Here is a 21,943-nt window from a genome sequence, read left to right as displayed (position 1 = left end):
TGGGCAAAGAGTAGAAAATACAAATCAGTAAGAACTTAAGAATTAGCATAGTAAGACTCCATCCCCTAGTGATAATGATGTTAGGATTTTGATGTCTTTCCTGATAGACTTGCCTAATACAAATGACATAGATAACATAGAATCTTGAGGCGATAATTTACATTACACGATGGCAGTGATGATAAATGGTCTATATCACTATGTGGGGTGGGGAAAGGACTTTTAACTGGTTAAACAGTTGAAAGAAAATAGAAACTGGGAGACTTGGATTTTAGTTCCACCTCTTAACTGACCCCTGTGTGACTCTGAGCAAGTAACAAATTCTTAACGTTTCCATTTTTCCATACATAAAATAGAAATTGTATTTGATTTTCTCACTCCCTGTTATAAAGATAGTCATGAGAATCAAGTATTCCTTCCTGTATTCCTCCAGGCACTCTTGGGTGCCCTCTACATGGTGGGTATTGAGACATGTTCCCTTGCCCCCATGGAGCGGAATCCAATGGGTGAGGCATAGCACAATGTTTCGGGGAACGTCAGCTGGGACACACATGTCAAAGGTTACTATCAAGGGGTGACTACCAACTATCATAATGTTCCTTGACCTTTCACTTCTCTCTTCATACCTCTTTGCCAAGACCAAAGTGGCAGAAGAGGTAGGAGATAAAGTGGTCAGTTGGGAGGAGGTGGTCTGGCTTGGTCAGGCTGCCATTTTTCTCTCCCCCTCTCCCCTCCAAACCCTACCAGCCCTAACTCTACTACTATACAGATCAGCATTTTCTGGTTTCATCTCGTCTCTTGCATTTGCCCCACCCTCTTGACAGGGAAGTAGGAAAATTGAGATTGCAGAAGTTGGTAAAAAACTCATGTCAGAAGGCAGAGTTCCATTTCTAGATCCAAGAAAAACTTCCTGTTGTGTTAAGACCCTTCTTAGGAGCGGAAACTAGCTCACTCAAATGAAAACCACAATGAATAATTTCACTGATTTGTACCGTATGTTTAGCAAGCCTAAAATCCCAAGAGGAGGTTGGTGAATCAGAAGAGAAACCATCAGAAGGGAACTGTCCCCCCCCCACCCCACCCCCACCACCAGCCAGGGCTCTTCCTCACTTCCTCCTTCAACACGCCCTGCAGGAACAGTGACAACCCACCGAGTGGAATAAGTTTGGGGGCACGTGATGCAAAGGCAAACTGGCAGAGCCTCCGTGGCTGGTTCAAGGATGGCATCACTCAGATTATTCATGCCTTCCCCAGGTGGATTTTTGCTTTTTTACAAAAAGATCTAGAAAAGCAGCTGTATTCGCTTAGGCTATGCTGCAATAACCAGTTAAGCCCAGAATCCTGGCTCAACACAATGAAAATTTATTCTTGCTTTCATTATGGGACCAATACAGGTTGGTGGTAGAGTGGAAGGTAGACACAAGGGAATCCTGCTCAACAGCCCTGGTTGACAGAGGCTCTGACAGTTGGAGTCTTGGGGCTCCATCATCCTGGCTGGCAGTAGAGGAACAGAACGAGTGGAGAACACACACGTGCTCTCCTGTGCATAGCCTGGAAGTGACACAGTTCACTTCTGTCCCAGTGGTTGGACAGAACACACTACAGAGCAGCTGCGACTGATGGGGAGGCATGCAGGTATCTGGCAAGCAACCAGTGCCTCTGCCCTAGCCGCACTTGAATGCCAAGTGCATGCTGCAACATGTGACGGCAGCTCAGAATCCCAGACCATGGAAAAATCGTTTGAATCCAAAGCCTCTGAGATGTGTCATCTATGGGTCTTCCCTATTGGCTTCCTGAGTGCCTGACAGGCAGCTCTCAGGTCACAAATGGCCCACCCCCTTTAAGGAGGGTTCTTCAAAAGGGTTTTACTGGCACCGCCTATTTATGTGCCTCAGTAGCTAGTTCACAAGAACTGGTCTCTCAGAATGGCCTCACCATAGGATGCTGGGGGACTAACATAGCTCGGTGTCCCTGGAAGCATGGATCGATTGATCATTGGAATCAAAGCTGACTTTTCATGTGTTATGGAATTTTAAGCTGTTCACATTTAATTGCACAAAAATGACACCATAAAACTGGAGGCTTGTTCTCTGAAGGACTGTTGACCAAAATTGTTCAAAATATGATTCAGGCCTCCTCTTGCAGTTGACTCATGTCTGACTCTTGTCCAGTGTTTTTATGCCAAGGGAGGATGCTCTGTACTCACTATTATCAATAATTAAATATACATACAGCCCATACATGGATGATAGAGTTTTCTTGAATGAACTTTGTATGCCCCTGCCAGGGGGCAAGCAGTCACTTTCTATGTAATAGCTTATCCAGGACTGGAATTTCTCTGCCTCCCCTCCCCTGTTGCTCCTTGCTCTGGGGACATTTTGCCATCCACCAAAAAGGCAGGAGAGAAGCAAGGGAAATACAGCTTAGTTCGCGGCCGACTGACTTCACAGGGTGGTTCGCAGTTTGTTTTACTTGGCCTGCCTTGGAGCTGTTTTGGGACATATGAGGTTCTTCAACCAAGAGGCCTTTTCCAGACCTGATTTCCCCTTGGAATGACACATTATCCTCCCTTCCAATATAGCGATTGTAAATTCCTGCCTGGGGAGCAGCAATTGCTTTGAATTACACACTATTTGAATAACCCAGTATGGGATTAACAAAGCCTTATTGTCCTGCAGTCCTCTACTGATATTTGCGAGAATAATTTCTGGTGACATTACTTTTCCCTGCCTAGCATTTGACTATGCAAAGACCACTTCTCCGCACTTTAATTGGTCCTTTTTAGTTGTATGTAATAGAAACCTCTTTTTACCATTCTACCAACACTGAACAGGATGAAATAATACTATCAGGGTTTTTTTTTTTAGTTCACCTTTTTCCTCCCTTTCCCTCTCTGGTATGTTTACTATAATTCCACACCTTAAAAGTTTCTCAGTTTTTTTGTGCCTAAAATACTACTTCCTGACCGCTATATACACATGCAAGTACGCACACTGTAAGGCAAAATTTAGGATTCTCTCTTTCACAATATGTGTACATGCTATTTTTTAAATAGACCTCAGGAGCACAGTGTAAGAACAGCGATTATCCCCGGTTTGTGACACAACTCTCATTGTTGGTCTGGAAATGCTATTTTAAACATGTTTTTATGATGACTTGAGGAAACCCATTTACATTTACTCTATTCCATTTCTTAAAAAAAATTTCTCATTCACTTTTTAATCATCTGCAAATAAAACTCAATAACTAAGAATAAATCTACCAATATTTACTTCCTAACCAAAGTTATTTCTGCCAGTACCAAAACGGATCTCTTTACAGTGACAAAGTCTAAAGGTAGGACTATGAAAATGGTGAGACCAAGACATTATTTACCAATAAAATAGATCTCTATAAAAGCTTCTGATTCTGCAAATGTGAAACCAAAAAATTAGAGCTATAATGGAATTTTTTTCTAGCTGGTTTTAGACCAGTTAAATCTAATAAAGATTATAAAGGTAGGAAACTAACTTGAAACCAAAATAACTACCAAAAACACTTTGTATTCCATTAATAAGTAATAAAAATCTATGCACTGCTAAATGAAAATATAAAACCTGATTATTTATGTAAAACATTAGGCCCACATAATTATCGCTCCAAAAAACAGCTTAATAGCACAATATTTTTAAAACAGCCTTTAATGAAATCCACAAAAAAAAAATCTTTACCCATCTGTCCCCAAACTATCTCCTCAGATCCTACACCTAAGTTGAAATTTTTGTTCCAGACGGAGTTGGAAGATATTTCAGATATAGTTATAAGAAGTATGATAAATTAGTATTTTCAAATCATTCGATGATGACCATGAACTCAGCTAAAAAAAAAAACAAAAAAATAACAAGTCTAGAATCTGCACTGAGAAGATTTTAATCTATACAGATATGAGCCAGCTTTTCCCGTTTTTCAAACCAGAGACTTTGAAGCATTTCCTCTTAGAAAAAAATAAAAAGAAATGGTGTTGCTGCTGTTAGTAATTTCACTAGCAAGGAGATAGAATTAATTCCTTTAGGGAACTTGTTTCAAAGTTGAGGTGTAGATGAAATCCAACGCCACACAACTGGAGTTGAGTGGGCCTTATATAGACACTTGGCTCACAGGCAGCATAAACAAGAAAGTTCAGTAAGCTCAAACAAAGCTGAGGCCAAAATCACGTAGTGATTTGTAGAGGAGCAAGAGGTAAATACCATAAACAGACGCTGAAGTAAATGAAAATCTTATGAGCAGGTTAAAAAAAACTAAGAGATTTAGAAGAACTGCTGTCTAGCCCAGGTTTTTTTTCCCTCTCATATGAGTAGTGCATGACTACAAACAAATGAGTAGGAAACAAAATGACAGGAAACTTGAAGTATAAACTTCCAGACTTCTGGTAACATGGTTTATAACAGGGCTCAAGTATTCAGGCTTGCTTCTAAATGAAAAAGAAACAAAACCAAAAAATCCCAGTTTGAGCCTAAAACATTTCATATTTGGTAAACTATTTGGGGAAATTCCATCAAATCTACAGGCCAAGTAATTTTATTTATTCTTACCCTCCAACTTTTCCATTTCATTTTGCTTCAGCAGTTGTTAAAAAACCGAGTCGATAGCTGGGATAGACCCAGGAGCTCTCTTCTCCAAGAAGAAAGCTACGTGTGCATCCTAGGCAAATAAGAAAAGTCTTTTTCTTCCAAGCTCAGGCCCTTGTCACTGTTGAGGACTGTTCTCCTTACTCCTATCTCCTTCAGACTGCCATATACCAACCACTCGCCTCCCTGGCCACCAGGTGATCACACTGCTGGGAGGTGTGTTGAGAGCCCGAGCCACTGGTGGCCGTGACTAGTCAGGCAGAGCTCTGAGAGCCCATGAGGTCTCCCACATCACTGCTTTTCCACCCTTCCTTCCTCTACTGGAGGTCCACCCTGCAGTGACGTGACCTAGCTCGTTACGCTGCCCTGGTGCCTCAATTCCCCTCATTAGGACTGAAGACCTGCCCCTTAGCTGAGGTTACTCTGGCTCTTTGCCAGCTATATGCCTCCCTATCCACCCTGCCACTGCCCCCATGGGCTGGGACTCTGCTGGGAATAAGTCAATTGCTCAAAAGCCATGACTCCTTCAAGACTTTGGTTCACCATCCAGTCATTTCCCCCTGCTTACTTTGCTCCCTGAAGGTACTGATGGTTGCCTGGACCAAATACTAGCTTGCATTATCTACTGAGCCCACCTGACTACCTTTTCCAGAGCCAGCCTAGCCAGCCAAGTTTGCTCCCCTGCCTGCCTCTTCCCACCAGCTGATGCTGCTAAAATGTTGATGACAATAACAGTAATTAATGATAGTTAAAAAGATTAGTCTCTCAGAAACTGTCTTAGGTGTTTAATATACTTATTTATTTAATAATGACTATAACACTTGGAGAAACCAACACTAGGAGAGGTTAAATGACTTGCTCAAGGTCACCCAAAGAATAAATAGCACAGCTGGAATTTGAACCTAGATCTTTCTGATGCCAGGTATATTTCTGCTCTCAATTCCAACATGTGGGTTTTTTCCCCACACCAAGCAATTTTAAGGCACCAACTGGGTGTCCTACAATTCAACTCAATTCTGACACCATCCATCGGGAGATAGCATCAAATCCCACAAGTTAAGGGCTCAGTGCTACAAAAATTCGCACCCCACCCCACTTCAGACGCCAATCACAAGAACAGTAGTCACCTGTGCTTCTGACCGACGGGCTACAGATTGCAGTTTCCACCAATCCCTTCCTTGGGATCCATTAATTAACCACAGCGGCTCACAGAATTCAGAGAAACATTTTACTTACCAGATTAGTAGTTTATTATGTAACTCAGGAACCGCCAGATGAAAGAGCTGCAGAGGGCAAGGTGGCGGAAAGGACGCAGAGCTTCCATACCTTCTGTGAGCGTGCCGCTGTCCTCAAGACTCCTCCACCTGTTCACCAACCCGGAAGCTCTCCTAAGCCCATCCTCTTAGCTTTTTCTGGAGGCTTCATTACTTAAGCATGATTGATTAAATCATTGGCCACTGGTGACTGAGCCCAACCTCCAGCGCTTCTCCCCTCCCCTTAGGTCGGGGGTGGGACTGAAAGTTCCAACCCTCTAATCACGTTGTTGGTTCTCCTGGCAGCCAGTCCCCATCCTTAGGTGGGATCTAAAAGTCATCTCTTAGACTTAACAAAAGGCACCTTTATCACTCTCATCACTTAGGAAATTCCAAGGGTTTCTGGAGCACTATGCCAGGAACAGGGACAAAGACCAGATATCTATTTCTTATTATAAATCACAATATCACACCGGGTAAATACTCTTAACCGCAGGCCAAGGGTTCGCAACATTCACTTTGCCGCTACATGGTTCCCATGCGCTTTATGTTTGTTGGGGGAAGCACACCTCTGGGGCTGTGCAGAACCTCAGCTCTGCGGCCTCCCAGTGGGCCTTGGACACCATCTGTTAAAAAACTGATGTCTCTGCCTCTCTTATTTATGCTCCCACTACTTCAGCTGGCTTGGCTACCAGTAGACTTGGCTTGTTGGCAACGATCAAACTTTACACCTGAGTGCAGCCATCCATCTGCTCTCGGGCCCACGTAGGTTTCCCTGGGATCTAGGAAGCTCCAAATCTGAGGGTTCTGGCCCAGGTCTTTAATTTTACTACTTAGAGCTAAAACTCAAAGAACTGAAGTAAGTTGTCCCGTGTCACACGACTAGTTCATGGCAGGGCCAGGACTGAAGTTTCATGGTGCCCAGGCCACCCTGAGTAGGCTAGAAATAAGGGAGGCCACATTTTGCAGCAGGGCTTTTGATGGCAAGCTAGATTGCTTGAATCTATGACCCTTGCCCCCGTGGTTTTAATCTCTGACATGGAGCAGCAAGAGAGGCCTAACGAAAAGGATGGCAATAGTGCTTATAAGAAGCAAATTGTTCGGGAAGAGTTGCTGCTACCACCCGTCGTTGGCAAGGACCAGGACTTTGTGAGTCTATCACCAGTCTGGAAGCCAGAAAGATGTTCATAGAGGTAGTCACATATTGTGATCTGATTTACATCCCAGGGCAAAAGCAATTTCATGATAAGGAGAGCAACTTTAGCTGAGCATTTACTACCCACCAGAGACAGCTCTAAGTAAGCATTTTATATGCATTAACTTGTTCAACCCACACAACCACCCTGTGAAGCAGACGCTTTATCATCCTCATTTAACTATAACGAAATTGAGCCATAGAGCAGTCAGGTAACTTGCACAAGATCACACAGCTAGGAAGAGGCAGAACCAGGATGTGGATGAAGCTGTCTACTTCTAACATCGATACTCCTAACCCGTGCACCAGACTGGCTTTCATGGGAAATGGGAACGGACATTTTTGAAACCCCAAAAGACACAGGGATCCCCACTGACAGGGGACTATGGATAACCTTCATAGCCCGCAATTAGCTTTTCAGAGCTTTTCACTTTGCTCCAGGAAACTGTTATCCAGCCCCATGTGGTTTCTAGGCCACTCTCAGCGTGCTTTATGGCCACCTCAATTCCTAGGTTAAAGTTTAAAGCAGATAAGGTGCAGAGAAACATAGAAAAGGAACCAAATAAAACTACCAATAAAACAAAAGTTTGGCAACTTTGAAATCTTGTTGCATAACTCCTTGCTTGGGAAGAAATGCTCAAAAATCAACAATAGGAGGAAAAAACAGGATGTTAAAAAGCACTTTTATTATGTTTTTAGAAGCTTACTGCCAGACTACAACTATTTCTGCCAAAAATAACATACTTAACTCCCTACAACCTACATGATTTGGGGTTTGCTGGGAATTTTGTGGGATTTTTTTTGGAGTGAAACCGTAAGTTCCCACCAAGTTCAGTTTCAAAAAGAATGTCCCAGAAATGAACGTACATCCAGGGAAGGAGTCTCCTGGGTAGAAACAATGGTCCTACAGCCCCTACTGTGAATGATGTGTCCCAAAAAGCTTTGGCTTGGAGAATGGCATCTTCCATGGGGTTCCTTCAGTGCACCTGCAGTGACTGCAGGTCTCCTTTGGAAGGTCTCTGTCCTATGGGCGGGGGATGCAAAATGATGCAAGATCAAGAAGATGTGGGAAGGGCCCAGGACCGGGAGCCCAACAAAGCTGGGCTCAAATCCTGGATCCACCAACTCCTATCCTCATCTGTGAGATGAGAATAAAGTACCATCCTGCACGACTGCTGTGAGGGTGAAATGAGGTATCGTACGTACATGGCTCAGCACAGTGTCCAGAAGTAGTAGCTTAAGCCCTTCCACTTGGGAGAAGACTGGATTGAGCTACATCACTGCCAGCCAGGAACAGAGAGAGCGGGGAGCAAGACCCTGAGGGGGCAGAGGGGTGGCGGAGAGACTGAACGGCCCAGGAGCGAGAGGAAGAGAAGAGAGAAGGACTCGCTCCCTTCTATCCTCCAAGGTGTACTTGGTGGGGACAGATAGAAGATTCCAGGGGCAAAGAAAAAATTATTTTGCACCATCCAAGAGCCAGATTTTTCAACTAATTAAGTACCACTCTTCCAAACGTTGAAAGCATAACAAAGGGGTCCCCATTATTGTTACTGAGTGGTAGGATTTTTTTATGTTTCTGAAACACTGGGTTTTTTTTTCTCCAAGATTTTTTATTCCCCTTGTGCCACCTCTCCATCTGAACAGACAAATCATTCTTTGCTTATACCTACCGGACGGGACCTGAGAGCAGAAAGCACAGAATTTTGGAGTTTCAAAAGCCTGGGCCAGTGGTTCTCAAAGTGCAGTCCCCAGCCCAGCAGCATCAGCATCACCTGGGCATCACCTGAGTGCTTGTTAGGTAAATTCTTGGGCCCCACCCAGACCTGAATCAGCAGTTCTGAGGATGAGGCCCAGCAGTCTGCCTTTTTTTTTTTTTTTTTTTTTTTGCGGTACGCGGGCCTCTCACTGTTGTGGCCTCTCCCGTTGCGGAGCACAGCGGCCATGGCTCACGGGCCCAGCAGCTCCGCGGCATGTGGGATCTTCCCGGACCGGGGCACGAACCCATGTCCCCCGCATCGGCAGGCGGACCCCAACCACTGCGCCACCAGGGAAGCCCGCAGTCTGTCTTAATAAGCCCTCCAAGTGATTTGGATGCAGCAACATTTGAAAACCATTGGCCTAGGCCCTTATGGACTGGAGAGGACTAATATAGGCAGCAGATTCAGAAAACATGAGGAGTGAAAGCAAAGCTCCTCACCCAGATTAGGGAAGTATTCCCCCAGGCTGAGGAATGAGGGGAGATAGAAAGGAAGTGATGAGAGAGGTAGGGCCGGAAGTGAGTGCCAGCCTGCCTCTGAGTGAGCTCTGTGCTGTGTGCCAAGGGGCTACAGTGGTTGCCATCTGGCAGGTGTCTGGTGAGGACTTACACTTGACAGCAACCAGGCTTCCTCCATTGCCTGACAGGCAGGAGAAATTGTTGGGTCCCTGTCCTCCTTATTCCACATGGACAATCCATCCTTGCAACAGCCTGGAATGCTCATCAGCCTGAAGGAGGTCAGGACCCTGGACCTCTAGTGGCATGGGGGTGGGGGAGGAAGAAAGACCTTGCGGCTGATCTTGGCTGGGGCTGAACAGAACCAGTGCAAGATTACCCATGAGCCAGGGCAAAGATAACACCCCAGTTATAATCCCTACTTGCGAGGGAAAGGTATTGTCATTGAATTGGATTGTCCATTGCTACCTCTTCCTGGGGTGCCTCTCTGTGTTTCAGAGTCTGGAAAGCTCACAGCTACATCTCGCAGACTCCCTCGTAGCTGAGCCTGTGCAACTAACTCACTGATTGTGTGAGTTGCAGAGGGCAGAAGTCAGTCAGAAGCCATCAGCCTTCTCTGGTCAAATTTGCTCGGTCAAGCTTCATGTCCATAGCGGCAAGGGGGCGTTCCCAATCCTAACTTGCACATTTCTCAAGTACAGCAACTGCAGTGTGTTCATGAACTCAGTAGCTCCAGGGACAGCCCCCTGATGCCCCACCCTCCTAAGTGGGAGAGAGGTTACAGCTCCTGCAGCGGGGGTGGGGCTGGGGGGAGCCTGTTCTCTGGGTTTTCAGGGAGTCATTCCAAAAGGCACCAGCCCAGATGCCTGTTCCTTCAGTACTTCGAACTATTTTATAAGCACCACCTTCCCTGTATTAATTTCTTTTGTGCTTAAATCCTAGTCTGGTTCATATTTCTTGCGCTAAGGATATACTATTCCAAAAATGGGGGCGGGGGTGGCTGCCTTTAAATTTAACTGAAGAATCAGGACATTTGTACAGAAATGCTTATGGGTCCAGAAAACCATGCCATGTACCAAAGGAGCAGCATGGACAGCGCGTGTCTCAGAGGCTCCGAAGCAAGAACACTCACCATACCAGCATTGTTAGGCTTTGCAGTAGGGTGGGACTCGAAGGAAATGTCTTCAAAGACCTCGCAATGTGCTTTCTGGCTGATTTTCCTATTTCAGCTGACCTTGACCTTTGCCTTGCTCCTGCTTCCTCATTTCCTCCTCCATACCTTCCCTTGTGTAACTGCCCATGTGGCGCGGCTCTCCTTTTCTCCTAAATATCAAGCCCCATTTCTCCTTCCATGTTTTTACCAGCGTGACTCGTTTCAGAATAGGCATGTGTCTGTATGTTTCAAGGAAGTTCACAGTTTGCAGCAAGCGTGACCAAATGGATGTCATTTATTTCAGGATGTGAGCCCCTGCTGATGGCCAAACATTGCCCCAGGTGTATAAGAGCTCCCCAGAGTTTCTATTTGTTGTTTGTTAGGGGAGCTTCCACTGTTTGAAGGTAGCTCAAGAAGCTGACCATGGAGATTTCCGCTGCTACCCATGCCTAATGAGTATTTGATGAGCTCTGTCCACAAAGAACAGAAATTTGAAATGACCCCTTCCAAGCCTGGAGAGCCAACCTCAACTGACCCTCCCTATAAGAAGCTTTCTACGTGAAGACTCCAGCTTGGCAGCAGGACGTGCTTTAGTATTTCAGTGAAACCACATTCCTCCAGGCTACACCAGCCGTGGGTACTGCTTAGAAGTATGCTCTCCCAACACCTCTTCTCTAGTTGGAGGCGCCATGAGCATTGCTCTTGTGGCTCTCCCACCACCTGTGCTCACTATGTCACTGCACTGAGACCTCAGCTCCCACTTAGGAAGCTCCTGTCCCTGGTTTGCTGTCTTAGTAAGTCTCCTTTTGGTGAGATCAAAGCTGTATGTCTGTTCTGCTCCAAGTGTCACTCCTGAAGAGAGAGAATTACGGGCCTGTATGAGTTAGGGTTTTCCAGAGAAACTAACACGATGTGTACATACAGCAAAGGAGTTTTATTTTAAAGAATTGGCTCATCTACTGTGGAGGTTTGGCAAGTCCAAAATCTGACAATGGAGGCCAGTAGCGGACTGGAGACTCAGGAAACAGTTGTGGTTTGAAACCGCGGGTTCTGCTAGCAAGCTTGGAACAGCTGATGCTGCTGACAAAGTGGTAAGGCAGTCTCTGCTGGCAGAATTCCCTCTTGCTGCAGGAAGGTCAGCCTTTTGTTCTATTTAGGCCTTCCGTTGGTTGGATGAGGCCCACCCACATCATGGAGGGCAATCTGCTTTATTCAGAGTCCACTGATTTAATGTAAATCTCATCCAAAAACACAGGAACAGCCAGAATAATGTTGGACCAAATATCTGGGCACTGTGGCCCAGCAAAGTTGACACACAAAGTTAACCATCATAGACCCTTGTTACTAAGTGACAGGGGAGAATTATCTCATATTCTTTGCTCCTGCTGCATCCTTTCTCTGGTGCAGTCACTTCATCATAGGTTTCCCCGGCCTGTGCCCCTGATCGGGTATGGTTTCCCTTGGAGGTCAGTGAAGGGGGGGTGGAGGTGGAAGAGGGGTGCTGGGCTGTAAGTGAATTAGAGGAACGTTGGGCTCAAAATCTGCTCTTCTGGGCTTCCCTAGTGGCACAGTGGTTGGGAGTCCGCCTGCCAACGCAAGGGACGCGGGTTCGAGCCCTGGTCCGGGAGGATCCCACATGCCGCGGAGCGGCTGGGCCCATGCGCCCCAAATGCTGAGCCTGTGCTCTAGAGCCCCCGAGCCACAACTATTGAGCCCGCCTGCCGCAGCTGCTGAGGCCCGTGCACCTAGAGCCCGTGCTCTGCAGCAGGAGCGGCCACTGCAGTGAGAGGCCCGTGCACCGCGGCGGGCAGGGGCCCCCGCTCGCCGCAACTGGAGAAAGCCCGCACGCAGCAACTAAGATCCAACGCAGCCAAAGTAAATAAATAAATAAATAAATCTTAAAAAAAAAGAAAAATCTGCCCTTCTCATGATTTCCCAGCCTGTATGCCCACAACAAGCCAGAGAATTCTCTGCCCTCAGGTTTCCTTCCACAGGAACCTTTCACCCCCAGGTCAGAGGAAGACAATTTCCCAGCCTTCACCAACATCTTGGCTCCAGAGCCCAAGTTTAGCCAACCACTGCCTCTCCAAGGAGCCAAATCTCCAGCTGGTCAGGCCCAGTAGCCCCCAGTGTGAGTGCAAAACTTCCTGAATCCACGCATGTGGTTGAGTTGAGCCTTGGTGACATTAGTCATGTTTATTGTTGATGGAAAACAAGGAAAGCTGTAACCAAGTCCTCACTGTGGTTTTTAACTGTTGCTCACTAACTGTAATAAGACTATAAAAAAGGCCCCAAATAGAAACTGTTTATACTGTCGGGGTAAATAGGATAGGAGACCAGACTACTCCTTCAGCGATGCCCGGTAGTCTGTCTCCTTCACTGGAACAAGTTCGTGTATACACCCTCCCCGATGCTGCCTGTGTATTTCCTGTTTTACTGACATATAATTCATGTTTCATACCATTCACCCGTTTAAAATGTGTGACTCAGTGGTTTTTAGTATATTCACAGAGTTGTGCAACCATCACCACAAAGAATTTTGGAACATTTCATCACCCCCCAAACAAACCCCAAACCCATATACAGCCACTCTGACTCCTCCCCTCCCCGCAAACTTCCCAGACCTAGGCAGCCACTAATCTACTTTCTGTACCTATGCGTGTACCTATTCTGGAGATTTCATATAAATAGAATCATATAGTATGTGGCTCTGACCAATTTTTACAAACATAAAATTAGTTTTCATCTTGCCATGACGACAAGATAACCGGACCCAAACATTCACTTCCCAGAGATACTGGTCACATGGCTCATCTCAGTGCAACAGGCAAACAAGCATCTAAGCAGTAAGAAAGTCAGAAATTCTGAGTTTCTAGCAGCACTAAACAGATGGAAATCCTGGATTCCGTGTAAATTTGATTTATGGTCAAAAGAAATCTCAAGGAGTGTTTAGTGGACAAGGCACTTGCGATCACATGAAGAGCCCACTGAACAGCTCCGTCGGGCAGGCCAGGTGGCAAATCTCCTGGAGTCCAGCTGCACCCTTTAAGATGTATTTCTTGGGAAATTAACTCTCTTACCACTTGCAATTCTCTTCCCAAGGGGGAATTCGGTAAATATGAAACAGGCATTTTATGTCTATGTCCTGATTGAATAAGAAGAGGGGGCAGAGGGTGTAAAATCAAATGTGCACAGTATCAGAGCCTGACCTGAGGACCAAAGATCCAGCTCGTGCTGTCCTACGATGTTGTGCACTTGGCAGATTCCAAGAAGGAAGTGCTGAGAATTGAAGTCAGCGCTTTGAAATGGTGAGACCAGCTAGCTATTTAAAACAAAGGAAACACTCACTAGCCTGCTCTCAGATCGCCTCTCTCTGGGTCCTGGGGTATGATTTTCCTTTCTCAGAGTCTGATAATTATAAAACATTGCTTAAAAAGAAATGAGTTCTTTTTTTTTTTTTCTTTTTTTTTTTTTTTTTTAAGAAATGAGCTCTTAAACATAAGAGTTTAAGAATTCTTTGGCTGGTACACGAGGTGAATCAGGACCTGTGTTTGTGACAAAGCTCCCTGTAGAGGTTACAGAAGGCCAGCCCACTGGAAAAAGGTACTGCCCAGATGAGGAAACCTGAGCTGGAAGGGAAAAAATGACTGAGTTTACATAACAGCAATGACTGAAGTGAGAGAGAACGGGGAGGAGGGTGGAGAATGTCCCTGACGGTGGCCTGTTCCAAGCACTGCCTGGAAGTCAAATCCTCTCTCCATAAGGAACTCCGATGATGCCTAAGCTTTTGCGCAAAAGTTTCAGCAACACAAGACCATGACTACTCCCTCTCTTTCCTGAAAATTTATACAAATCTCAAGTTACTTCATAGGCCCCTGAGAAAATGCCGGCTTGCCTTCCCTGATAGCCCGTGCTTGGTCAGAGGAATGAAGAAAACAAATCACTCAGTTTATCTAGTCAGTTAAGCTGGCAGACTAATATAGATTCTAAAAAAGGAAAAACCTGGAGCATGGTCATTACTGTATAAACTGCCTTATACTGTTCTTATAATCCCTCATGATTTCTTCTCTCCCCATCTGCGTTTTAATCTTGAAGGTGGGGAATGTGTATTTTCCTTCTATACTGTTATTCACTGTGTCTGGCACACAGGGGACACAGAACTCTATCATTTTAGGTTGGCGGTTTGAAGCTGGGAAGCCAAATACAGGCAGGCAACGGTGAAACAGGCAGAAGAAGTGAAATTTTTAACAAGTTAAAAAATCATCTTGCAACTAATCAATAGTTAATTGTAGCTTCTTGAAACCCATCCCAAGACCCAAAAGTGTTTTAGAAATTAATCCCATGAAATGTGTTGACATTTAGTTCACATTTTGTGAACTAAAGCAAAGTCACAGTTTTATAAGGAATGTATATTTTAATAAGTCATGTGTGTAATCCGTTGAAAGAGTCTAGAAAGTTTTCTTTTTCTTGGGTGGGTGCAGAGGTGTTAAATGAAGTTGAAAGACCAGGAAAGAAAATACTAAGGTCCTGTGTTGAAGAAGCGTTTTCTAATTCTGGGAAGGAAAAAAAAAAAAAATCCCCCAAACTTCATGCTGCTTTCTGAAGTGCTACAGCCAAAGAAAATAATGTAGGTATAAGTTGAATTAACTAAGATGAGTACAAAACAGTGAATATGTTCAGAAGTGGGATATTATGATAAGTGGAAGAATTAGTACCTGCCCAGGAGAGAAGTTTGGGTCCTGGGACCCAGAGTGAGGAAGTTTGTGAGTAATCAGTCGAACTACAAAAGCAAAAGAAACGCACGCTAAATCCAAAATCAAAATTAGAAAGTAATTCAACACCCATTTATGATAAAAACACTCCAGAAAGTAGGCACAGAGGGAACATACCTCAACATAAAAAAAGCCATATACGACAAACCAAAAAGCCATATATGACAAACCCACAGCAAACATCATTCTCAATAGTGAAAAACTGAAACCATTTCCTCTAAGATTAGGAATAAGACAGGGATGTCCACTCTCTCCACTGTTATTCAACATAGTTTTGGAGGTCCTAACCACAGCAATCAGAGAAGAAAAAGAAAGAAAAGGAATCCAAATTGGAAAAGAAGAAGTAAAACTGCCACTGTTTGCAGATGACGTGATACTATACATAGGAAATCCTAAAGATGCTACCAGAAAACTACTAGAGCTCATCAATTAATATGGTAAACTTGCAGGATACAAAATTAATGCACTGAAATCTCTTGCATTCCTATACACTAATAATGAAAGAGCAGAAAGAGAAATTAAGGAAACGATCCCATTTACCATCATATCAAAAAGCATAAAATACCTAGGAATAAACCTACCTAAGGAGGCAAAAGGATTATATTCAGAAAACTATAAAACACTGATGAAAGAAATCAAAGATGACACAAACAGAAGGAGAAATATACCATGTTCTTGGATTGGAAGAATCAATATTGTGAAAATGACTATAGTACCCAAAGTAATCTACAGATTCAGTACAATCCCTATCAAATTACCAATAGCATTTTTCACAGAATTAGGACAAAATATTTAATAATTTGTATGGAAACACAAAAGACCCTGAATAGCCAAAGCAATTGTGAGAAAGAAATACGGAGCTGGAGGAATCAGGCTCCCTGACTTCAGACTATACTACAAAGCTACAGCAATCAAAACAGTACGGTACCACACAAAGACAGAAATATAGATCCATGGAACAGGAGAGAAAGCCCAGAGATAACCCCACACACATATGGTCACCTTATGTTTGATAAAGGAGGCAAGAATAGACAATGGAGAAAAGACAGCCTCTTCAATAAGTGATGCTGGGAAAACTGGACAGCCACATGTAAAAGAATGAAATTGGAACAATCCCTAACACTGTATACAAAAATAAACTCCAAATGGATTAAAGACCTAAATGTAAACCAGACACTATAAAACTCTTAGAGGAAAACATAGGCAGAACACTCTATGACATAAATTACAGCAAGATCCTTTTTGACCCACCTCCTAGAGAAATGGAAATAAAAACAAAAAGAAACAAATGGGACCTAAAGAAACTAAAAATCTTTTGCACAGCAAAGGAAACCATAAACAAGATGAAAAGACAACCCTCAGAATGGGAGAAAGTATTTGCAAACAAAGCGACCAACAGGGGATTAATCCCCAAAATATACAAACAGCTCATGGAGCTTAATATAAAAAAAAAAAAAACTAACAACCCAATCAAAAAATGGGTGGAAGACCTAAATAGACATCTCACCAAAGAAGACATGCAGATTGCCAAGAGGCACATGAAAAGCTGTTCTACATCACTAATTATTAGAGAAATGCAAATCAGAACTAAAATGAGGTATCACTTTACACCAGTTAGAATGGTCATCATCAAAAAATTTACAAACAATAAATGCTGGAGAGGGTGTGGAGAAAAGGGAACTCTCCTGCACTGTTGGTGGGAATGTAAATTGATACAGCCACTACAGAGAACAGTATACTATGGAGAACAATATAGAGCTTACTTAAAAAATTAAAATAGAGCTACCATATGATCCAGCAATCCTACTCCTGGGCATATATTTGGAGAAAGCCATAATTTGAAAAGATACATGCACCCCAATGTTCATTACAGCACTATTTACAATATCCAGGACATGGAAGCAACCTAAATGTCCATTGATGGAGGAATGGATAAAGAAGATGTGGGATATATATATACAATGGAATATTTCTAAGCCATAAAAATGAACAAATTAATGCCATTTGCAGCAACATGGATGGACCTAGTGATTGTCATATTGAGTGAAGTAAATCAGACAAAGACAAATATCATATGATATCACTTATATGTGAAATCTAAAAAAAATGGTACAAATTAACCTATTTACAAAACAGAAATAGTCACAGATGTAGAAAACACACTTGTGGTTACCAACGGGGAAAGGAGGTGGGGGGAGGAGGGATAAATTGGGAGATTGGGATTGACATATACACACTACTGTATGTAAAATATATAAATAATAAGAACCTGCTGTATAGCACAGGGAACTCTACTCAATACTCTGTAATGACCTATATGGGAATAGAATCTAAAAATGGGTGGATATAGGTATATGTATAATGGATTCACTTTGCTGTACACCAGAAACTAACACAACATTGTAAATCAACTATATTCCAATAAAAATTAAATTAAAAAAATTAGAAAGTAGAAATTGGGGGATGGAAATACTGACCTTATGAAATTTAATGTTTAAGTTGCCCCTCCCCCCAGATGTGGCCACCCCTAATGGACTGGCCATTTCTAAGTCAGTGGTTCTCACCTAGCATGCTTGAGACATTGACCAGGAGGTTATTAAAAAGTCAGATGCCAGGGCCCAGCTCAGATCTACCAAATCTGGGGAAAGGTTTCTGATATTGAATTTTTATTTTTATTTTTTGCAGTACGCGGGCCTCTCACTGCTGTGGCCTCTCCCGTTGCAGAGCACAGGCTCCTGATGCACAGGCTCAGCGGCCATGGCTCACAGGCCTATCTGCTCTGCGGCCTGTGGGATCTTCCTGGACCAGGGCACAAACCCGTGTCCCCTGCATCGGCAGGCGGACTCTCAACCACTGCGCCACCAGGGAAGCCCCTGAATATTTTTCAAAAGCTCAACAGGTGATGCTGGATGCAGTTGGGTCTATGGACCATACCATAAAGATACACTGAAGTAGACCACTGCTATGGACTGACTGTATCCCTCCCAAATGCCCATGATGAAGCCCTAACCCCCAGGCAATGATATTTGGAGATGAAATCTTTAGGAGATAACTGCTTTTAGGCGAGAGCATGAGACTGGGGCCCTCATGATGGGATTGGAGAAGAGACACCCAGGTACTCACTCCTTCTCCCTATGTGAGGACACAGCCAGCAGGCTGCTACTTTTGAGCAAGGAAGAGGGTTGTCATCAGGAACTGATTCTGCTGACAACCTGATCTTGGACTCAGCCTCCACAACAGTGAGAAATAAATGTCTTTTGTTTCAGCCACCCCATCTTTGGTATTTTGTCGTGGCAGCCCGAGCTGACTAAGACAAGCATGAAGTAGATACATGAAGTTGAGCCCCTCTGTAACGCTGGGAAAGCTGCAGTCATATCATAACACATGGAGTTTTTCAAATAGTTTGAGGTCATACTTTCTACACAAGTTCAAACCTATATTATGCTAGGCCTTGGGGGACCCGGCTGTAAATGCTGAGTCAAGCATCGAAGTCAGGGTCAGTGGGAATGGATTTGTTGAAGATGAACTCTTTGTTGAAACTCTGTCCTAGACAGACAGCCCATTCCTTTTTTGCAGTACTTAGCAAGTTTTTTCTTCTTATATTTCATCTGTGTACATGCTTGCTTGGCCACTAGACCATGGGCTAGCTTCAAGGAGGCAGTACCATGATTGATCCATTTCTGCAGCCCCAGAGTTTAGCTTAGTGCTTGGCACACAGGAAGTGTTCAATTAATGTTGAATGAAATGCTTGTTACGTAAATTATACCTTCAAATCTTTTGAAGGATAAAGTTTTCTGCTCAAAAAAAAAAAAGCAACAACAACCCTTTTGATTATGGACATTTTCAAACATACAACATTAGAAAAAACAGTAAAATAAGCTCCTATGCACTCGTCACCCTGCTTAAAAGATTATCAATCCATGACTAATCACGTTTCACCTATATCCTTCCACTCCCTATATCCCCAATTTCCACAACACACATGATCATTTTGACAAAAAACCCACACATTACCTAATTTCATCCATATTCCTCAGCATCTATCTCTTTGATAAAGACACTTAAAACAAAAGAAAACAGGACAAATATAACCACAATCACATTATCAAACTTGAAAAGATTAACCATAATTTTAATACTATCAAATATCCCGTAAGTATTCATATGTTCCCAATCGTATCATAAATAATATTTTTGTTTAGGTCTGTCTGAATCAGGATCCAAAGCCCACACTTCAAATTTGGTTGATCTGTCTCTCAAGATTTTTAACCAACCAATTCCCCTTCTTTTTTCCTCTTCTTTCAACTTTTTTTTTTTTTGCAACTTTTTGTTGTTGTTGTTTTTGAAAAAGCCAGATTATTTGTCCTGCAGAGATTTCCACATTCTGAACTTTTCTGATTGTATTTCTGTGGCATCGTATTCCCCTAACATGTTCCATACTCCTGCAAACTGGTAGGTAGAGTCATATCTAGAGGCTTGACAAAATTCAATCCCTGCCCCCCACCTCCCACCCTCTGCCCCACAATGGCTTATTTTTGGTAGGGGGTGGGGACAAAAATGCTTCTGTTATGGTTACTATTGTTGTTGGGTTTTTTTTAACTTTTGAATTTTATTTTATTTATTTTTTTATACAGCAGGTTCTTATTAGTTATCCATTTTATACATATTAGTGTATATGTGTCAATCTCAATCTCCCAATTCATCACACCACCACCACTCCCCTGCCACTTTCCCCGCTTGGTGTCCATACGTTTGTTCTCTACATCTGTGTCTCTATTTCTGCCCTGCAAACTGGTTCATCTGTACCATTTTTCTAGGTTCCACATATATGCATTAATACATGATGTTTGTTTTTCTCTTTCTGACTTACTTCACTCTGTATGACAGTCTCTAGATCCATCCATGTCTCAACAAATGACGCAATTTCGTTCCTTTTTATGGCTGAGTAATATTCCATTGTATATATGTACCATATCTTCTTTATCCATTCATCTGTCGATGGGCATTTAGGCTGCTTCCATGACCTGGCTATTGTAAATAGTGTTGCAGTGAATATTGTGGTACGTCTCTTTTTAAATTATGGTTTTCTCAGGGTATATGCCCAGTAGTGGGCTTGCTGGGTCATATGGTGCTTCTATTTTTAGTTTTTTAAGGAACCTCCATACTGTTCTCCATAGTGGCTGTATCAATTTACATTCCCACCTACAGTGCAAGAGGGTTCCCTTTTTTTTTTTTTTTTTGCATTACGCGGGCCTCTCACTGTTGTGGCCTCTCCCATCGCGGAGCACAGGCTCCGGACGCGCAGGCTTAGCGGCCATGGATCACGGGCCCAGCCGCTCCGCGGCATGTGGGATCCTCCCTGGCCGGGGCACGAACCCGTGTCCCCTGCATCGGCAGGCGGACTCTCAACCACTGCGCCACCAGGGAAGCCCAAGAGGGTTCCCTTTTATCCACATTTCCCTTTCCAGCATTTGTTGTTTGTAGGTTTTCTGATGATGCCCATTCTAACTGGTGTGAGGTGATACCTCGTAGTTTTGATTTGCATTTCTCTAATAATTAGTGATGTTGAGCAGCTTTTCATGTGCTTCTTGGTCATCTGTATGTCTTCTTTGGAGAAATGTCTGTTTAGGTCTTCTGCCCATTTTTTGATTGGGTTGTTTTTTCAATATTGAGCTGCATGAGCTGTTTTTATATTTAGGAGATTAATCCTTTGCCTGTTGATTCGTTTGCAATATTTTCTCCCATTCTGAGGGCTGCCTTTTTGCCTTGTTTGTAGTTTCCTTTGCTTTGCAAAAGCTTTTAAGTTTCATTAGGTCCCATTTATTTATTTTTGTTTTTATTTCCATTACTCTAGGAGGTGGATCAAAAAAGATCTTGCTGTGATTTATGTCAAAGAGTATTCTTCCTATGTTTTCCTCTAAGAGTTTTATAGTGTCCAGTCTTACATTTAGGTCTCGAATCCATTTTGAGTTTATTTTTGTGTATGGTGTTAGGGAGTGTTCTAATTTCATTCTTTTACATGTAGCTCTCCAGTTTTCCCAGAAGAGACTGTCTTTTCTCCATTGTATATCCTTGCCTCCTTTGTCATAGATTAGTTACCATAGGTGCATGAGTTCATCTCTGGACTTTCTATCCTGTTGCATTGATCTATATTTCTGTTTTTGTGCCAGTACCATATTGTCTTAATTACTGTAGCTTTGTAGTATAGTATGAAGTCAGGGAGTCTGATTCCTCCAGCTCCGTTTTTGTTTCTCAAGATTGCTTTGGCTATTCGGGGTCTTTTGTGTCTCCATACAAACTTTAAGATTTTTTGTTCTATTTCTATAAAAAATGCCATTGGTAATTTGATAGGGATTGCATTGAATCTGTAGATTGCTCTGGGTAGTATAGTCATGTTCACAATGTTGATTCTTCCAATCCAAGAACATGGTATATCTCTCCATCTGTATTATCTTTAATTTTTTTCATCAGTGTCTTATAGTTTCTGCATACAGGTCTTTTGTCTCCCTAGGTAGATTTATTCCTAGGTATTTTATTCTTTTTGTTGCAATGGTAAATGGGAGTGTTTCCTTAATTTCTCTTTCAGAATTTTCATCATTAGTGTATTTTTCCCTGTAATTTATTTCTAATCTCATAGCATTGTGGTCAGAAAAGATGCTTGATATGATTTCAGTTTTCTTAAATTTACTGAGGCTTGATTTGTGACCCAAGATGTGATCTATCCTGGAGAATGTTCCATGTGCACTTGAGA

General features: G+C 43.1%; 1 protein-coding gene across 2 annotated transcripts in view; it reads left to right on the top strand.

Annotated features, from left to right (window-relative positions):
• Positions 1 to 21,943, top strand: part of LOC117203713 (uncharacterized) — a 1,186,790-nt gene that overhangs the window by 27,059 nt on the left and 1,137,788 nt on the right. Inside the window, exon 4 of one of the 2 annotated variants that reach the window (XM_049714809.1) lies at positions 11,984 to 12,448. The exons of the other annotated variant lie outside the window; for it this stretch is intronic. The gene's annotated coding sequence lies outside the window, so the exon portion shown is untranslated. Of the gene's footprint in view, positions 1 to 11,983; positions 12,449 to 21,943 lie in introns of those variants that run through there. 2 annotated transcript variants of the gene reach the window in all.

Source organism: Orcinus orca, chromosome 9 (genome assembly GCF_937001465.1).
Source record: "Orcinus orca chromosome 9, mOrcOrc1.1, whole genome shotgun sequence".
Lineage (NCBI taxonomy): Eukaryota > Metazoa > Chordata > Mammalia > Artiodactyla > Delphinidae > Orcinus > Orcinus orca.
Note: the sequence above shows the minus strand (reverse complement) of the source record. Positions and strands in the feature narration are given on the sequence as shown.